This window comes from Neodiprion virginianus, chromosome 2 (genome assembly GCF_021901495.1).
Source record: "Neodiprion virginianus isolate iyNeoVirg1 chromosome 2, iyNeoVirg1.1, whole genome shotgun sequence".
NCBI classification, from domain to species: domain Eukaryota; kingdom Metazoa; phylum Arthropoda; class Insecta; order Hymenoptera; family Diprionidae; genus Neodiprion; species Neodiprion virginianus.
This window is the reverse complement of record NC_060878.1, coordinates 38620252-38626972: the sequence shown is the minus strand read 5'-3', so window position 1 is coordinate 38626972 and position 6721 is coordinate 38620252.

Genomic DNA, 6721 nt, shown 5'->3' with positions numbered 1-6721 from the left:
GTCGCTTTCGAGCAGCCGTGGTGAAGCTACGCAAGTCGTAAGTTGTGAATTCAGATCTCCATGTACAGGCCTCGATTATTCGGGACATGGCGAAGCACCGATACCTTATGCTTAAAAAAAGGCTGTATAACGTTATTCGATCAGTGTATTCCCACGAAACTCACTGTGAATAATATACGAATGGCATGCAGCGTATATGGCCCATGAAAGAACCGAGGTACTGAAATAAAAACAGCCGGGGACATCGAAGGTGAGTTTTGTACATCAAATTTTCATTCTTTGGTGCAATGTCAGCTTTTCGCGATTTCGATTATCGACTCTCTGCGTCGCGTGTCGTTTGTTATTGTTTGTGCGGCTGACTTTCGTTAAGTGCGTCGTTGCATTGTAGCAAGCTTAACTCACAATCCGTTTAGGCAGCCAGCTACGACACAAAAAGTGTGAATGGGTTTGGAATCCAGTGTAATTATTATGCTGCATAGTAGTAAGCGTTTTGTGACAAGAAAATGTCCTGATAATCTTCCATTGTGGTTTTTTTTTTATCGTTTTGAAAACACGGGCCTTGCAGAACGTTACCTTCGTGTGAGTTGTGTTTTGGATTTCAACAACAAACTGTGGAGTATTACATACTTATATGCAAACTGTAAGCATTGCATCTGTTTCCGAATTTCCTCCGGGAGGGATCCTCCATTTTGTAATCCTTTATTATAATGAAACAAAAGTTAACGCATCACAGCGCTACTAATCGTTTCGAAAATTCGAGTGAATCTAAATCGTCAACTGTTCTTGATTACTCATACAGTAACGTTCATAAATTAGGGATCACTCTTCAAATTTTCGATCGAAACGAAAAGTTCGATATCTCAGGCAAAAAAGGCGTAGATAAATGTTCCGGGTTGCGTTTGAAAATAGAAAGAATCAGCTACTTTATCGTTTTGTTCAATGTCTTCTACGATCTTTTTAGCACTCATAAATGATGTTGAACATGTTTTTTCGCAATTTTCATACTTTCATAAAATCGTGCGTACCCAATAAACATTGCTGGTAAATAAATCGTAAGAAATTCGTCGAAAAATAACGTTGTATATAGTTGAATAATCGTTCAGCACATACGTTTTTTCTCGTGAAAAATGTCCGCCCTGATATAGGTTTTTTCTACTGCGCTCATCAACGTTTTCTGTTAGTGATTATGATCTGGATATTCCACGGTTGAAGTAAACGTCGAAATTACGGTTTTCAGAAACGTAATGAAACAAGTATGAAAGAACGCAATTTAAATGTTAACGTAGACGTTTAATATATACCTGTTATAGCCACCATTTTTCGTGGTTCAAACACGTTTAATAAGCGTGTTCATTGGAAAATTTTTTTTATAATAATACACGTACTTAATGTGTGTTGATTTAACGTAAAAACGATATCCGTAAACAATTATTATACGTTTAATTGAATACACTTAATCGAATATCACGCGGTTCCGATAAACGTGTAACAACCAACTTGAGAATATGTTTTCGGTATAATTTTTCATGTACTATATTAATACACAAGCTGTTAAAAGCTTCTTGTATGGTCAATATGGACTTATCTCAGGGGTTAGATGATACAGCAACGCTCACATTCTTAGCCATTTCAGTAATGGTAACTTGCACCGATTAAATGATATTAATTATTTTACATCCACACCTATGTATTCTTATGAGAAATACAGGACAACTAAATAAGATAAAGCACACACCTTTGCGAAACATGATATATATTTATTATAAGGTACTTTCATCCAAGGCAACAATGACAATAGTTACATTGCACACGTATCGAAATATCCGCTTTAACAATGTATCAGAAACATAATAGTAGTTTTTTATATACCAGTTTGTCTGTATCGTTGATGCGGACATTTTATTATGCCAACGATGTAACTGTGTGAATGTTGACTGGGATGTATAAATAAACATACAGTCTTTTACATATACGCATACCTCAATTGTACAGATGTACTCACAAGAGTATAGAAGTATAGCAAATAGTAAAATTAAGTAAACATGAACAAACAAAAACTTATATCCGATACAAGAGGTTTGATAACAAATAAAACATGAAACAAAATAATCATACAATGATTATACCCTAACGAGGAAAATTGTTAACTTTCATCTCGGGACTAGGTAAAAAATCACAATCCTGACAAAGTAAAATAATAAAAAGTATTGGCACATTATTTCAAAAAAGAACACAGACGCTATAGAAAGCGTTGTCTAGGTACGCAGTACGCATAAGTTTTAATTATTATTCGACCGCAGCTGGAGCATTCACTTCCTCGATATCACTGCTAATCCGTCAAATACCTGAAAATACATAGTATTTAACACCTGTATTCTAGGTAGAATAATCTTTATGTGCCATTTCAACGTTCTCTCAACGTGTCTTGACAGGTCTATTATATATCATTTCAACCACTGTGTGTTTATTGGGAAAAGATGCAGCCACTAAATGATCGTTCATTCGTACATGATACGTATGTGTTAGCGATCTATTTCACTGGATAACCTTATAAAAGAAAAACGATGCCTGCACAAGTAAGAATGAAGCTAACAATAAATATCTGCGGCTTCTATTTGCAATCAGTATATATTCCATACCATAGACATGCTTCTTATAGCATTATCTACAAGCAATTCTATTGTGCCTACATCCTTTCGGCGACGTTCAAAAGCAAGTACGACGCAATCACAAAGTATTTGTTTCTTCTTTTTATTGTCAGGTTATTTACGCCTGTATTGTCATTTTCGTCTGTATTGAATCATCGTGATAAATTTTTCCAAATAGAAAATACATTTGTACTTACCAGCTTATGAAGGCTCACATAAACACGGACGTGCACTGACCTCGGAAGTTGGTCAAATTAGACTGATTCACTGATCGCGTGAGCTGAGAGCCTTCGCGAACGGTGGTGGGGGGGGGGGGGCATTCTGGCGCGTCGTCCTCGGCTCTCAGCGTGCAGGAACCGTACGAGTTACAACACGCTGACCTAGCGAGCCAATCAGAGGCAGAAGAAGAGGCGCGAGTATTTCACGCTAGGACATTCTCGATTCTTCGCGACCGCTTGTCGTTTGATACATGCGCTCATTATACGTATATGTAACATCCATGGTACACGAGTTTCATCTACGGCCACTCGCTTTCCTAGCATGGGTTATTCCAATATATACATTATGGTATAGGAAAACGTATGTTTTACAATTAATAAAGACGCCGCGAAGGGATGCACTTATATGCTCAACTACGTAATTTCTTGGTGACCTTTGTAAAAAAATCTGTTCATCGATTTTTCAACTTTTTTTCCTATGTTGGGGAATTAACAATAACACAAGGAAAAGAATTTGAAAAAATGGAGGTAACATATAGTTCTACTTTACAATATTACGTAGAATAAAATTATCACTTCTAGTGTTATGTCACCTGAATTTTTTCATATTTTTGATGATACTTACTAGTTTATCGAATGAAAAAAAAGATTGGAAATCGAATGACCAGTTGTTTACAAAATTTAAGGTAATCAGAAAAACGTGCTGAGGAGGATAACAAAACGTTGAATTTTAGTCACTGCTAACATGAGAAAAACTTGAATATAATGATTATAGTTCCAAATTCAAACATCGCAATATGTAAGTAAATGATGTAAAAGTTGATTCCTGCCCTCACTATGTTGAAAAGGGTAGTATTCTTGGATATGAAGGTCAGAAAGGTACGAAACAAATCTTGTTTACGTTTCGGCCCGAGTAGGTATATAATTCTGTGTATCGATATGACAAGTCTATGTACGACGTAATTTTCACGTATTACATGTGATCAGTAGATCAAAAGTGTATTGACTTAATTATTAAACAATTAATGAGAACATATTGGCAAGGTATGGTAACTATACGAAACGTTAAACTTGTGTTACTGGTGAAGGAATAAAATATGTATATTAGCTGTTCATGAGACTAGAAATATAATGGATTTTACCACACGTTTATACTACGGATCTCGCTTACCACAATAAAACGTTGATGATGGAAGGCAGAAATTTTGTATTTTAATACCTACAAATATACCGATTTTTAACGAATTTAAATTGACAATTGAGCTAGTAAACAAAACGTTGATTATTAGTCTAGAAACCGTTGTTTAAATGTTGTAGAAAAGCAGTGAATGAAACGTTAAACTTGTGTTGCCGGTGAAGGAATAAAACATGTATATTAACTGTTCATAGGACTAGAAATATAAACGGTTTTACCACACGTTTATACTACGAATCTCGCTTACTACAACAAAACGTTGACGATGAAACGTAGAAAATTTGTATTTTAATATCTATAAATATACCGGTTTTTAACGAATTTAAATTAGCAATTGAACTAGTAAACAAAACGTTGATTATTAGTCTAGAAACCGTTGTTCAAATGTACGTGTAATGAAAATCGTATAATATTTGTGGAGAGACAACGATTAATATTTTACTGAAAAATTACCGTATATCGAACACGGTAATATTTTCTACCTATACCATAATTATACGACCTTAACGTTTCTTCAACCACATTTTAACCGGCTCATGTTTACTGGGTAACTTTTTGGAAAATAGCAATAGGAATTATTTCTCCCAAGGACTTTCTAAGGGGCGAGATTCAGCCTTAATTCCGTTTTTTTTTATGCTTGCAATTTTTTTTCCGCAAAGTTACGTAATTTTCTGTAACGTACTTCAGTTTTTGGAAAATTCATCGTTATTCGAGAACTATGAGGTTTAAAATTAAATGTCAAGGGCAAAAAAAGTTTTATTATTTTATTTTGAAGGGGTCATAATTGAAAGCCCTCTTTGAAAGTCCTGAGAAATAATTCCTATTGCTATTTCCCAAAAAGTTGTGCGCGACTTTATGAACGTATGAAAATCGCGAGAAAACGACATGTTTAACATCACCTAGTGAGTGCTAAAAAGGTCGTAGAGGATGTTGCAAAAAACGATAATGAAGCTGAGTTTTTATATTTTTAAATGCGATCTAGAAAATTTTTATGCGCCTTTTTTGGCTGAGATATCTAATTTTTTGACCTGATAGAAAATTTGGAAAGTGATCCCGAACTTATGAACAGTATTGTACCTATTATGTTTAGGATAACTATGGTGAATTTTGAATGCTGTTCAAATCGTTATTGAAGATGAATTAAGTACTAGCAAAATATTGTATTATTTCATCTGGTTGCAGAAAGAAACTCCAGCAATGTTGATTGGCATTGGTGATTATCTAGATTGAAAGGCCCTGTCAATAAATCTTGGAAGACATCAATCCATAGTGGAATTGTTGAATTTGTTACATATAAACAATAGGTATAAAGCAATCCTAATCATTTGTCATTTGTTTATGTAATTGCTAAGATTTTCCAATACTTGGCATAACACATTATCTACAAACCAAAATTGTATGTGTTTAAGCATTGAGTATATGGATGTTGAATCCGATCAAATATTAACAAAATGTTATGGTTTTGTCCTTCATTTGATTACAGAATTGAACTACTGCAAGAATGATCGAAGTTAGCGAATACCCGCACCAAGTGATCCCGGCAATATGTGTTTAAAATCAAAATGCAGAAGCTGAACAAGTCGTAATTTTGTGCAAGACTATATTGAAAACAGGTACACATTTGAGATCACTCTTGATTATACCGTTGGGCTACTATCAATATGAGAAATTTGTCAGTTAATTGAAATTGATTGGTATTCAGTCTTTCATTATATTTAGAAAAAATATAGTAATTTTTCAACATCTTGTATATTGATTTTGCAAAACAAATACTACTAAAATGTCGTTATATCTCACCTGTTAACAGGGGCACACTATGTTGCAGTACTGTTAACAAAAAGCGATGATCCGAAAGACGTAACCGAATCAATCGATCTCCGACAACAAACTGAAAATTAAATCACCTGCTATGCATTGAATTAAACTGAAAGGTACATATTCGATATGATTTTTGATTACCATATCCCTTTTAATTGAGCATGATTTCAATTTCTCACTAATTTTATGCGTATATTCAATACCTGCGCTTATTTTATTAACCCTCTAGTATTAATTTTGGCAGTTCATTTGTAAATAACTCAGAAACCACTGAAATATCATTCAAATAACTTATTTTAACACATGCAATGCATTGACCTGAAATTTGATCCATGTACATTGTGCGAGTAATATTTAATTGCATTCTTGTTGTAGTATGAAAAGTGTGTCACCGCCATACAACCTGAGATGCTACGGCAACATGATGCTATACATGTAAAGTGTGGAGCAACCCTAAGCAGGTAAGAAAACTTGTCTTAATTATTGTTTGATAATTCAATGTGGTACATTTGAAACCTAATTTTTGTCATTCCGTAATATGTCGCGAATAAATATGGAAGTAGACAATAATAATAATTTATTTCAGAACTGAAGATCTAGTTTGATCAATCAATTTGAGCTTCTGTTTTCGTTTTTTCAGAGTTGAGCAGAGACATCCGAGTAACTTCTCCCTTAACCAGCAACGTTGGTGAGTTTGCATGTGTTTGGGTTACAGGTGTATTTCCCTGGGACTCCTCCATCACGTGGCGTGGCGGTAACAATGGTTACACAAATCTTCAATATCTTAGCTGCATGGATAGGCTCATTCGTGATCGCAACGGTGCTTGACTTTAAGCTGGTGC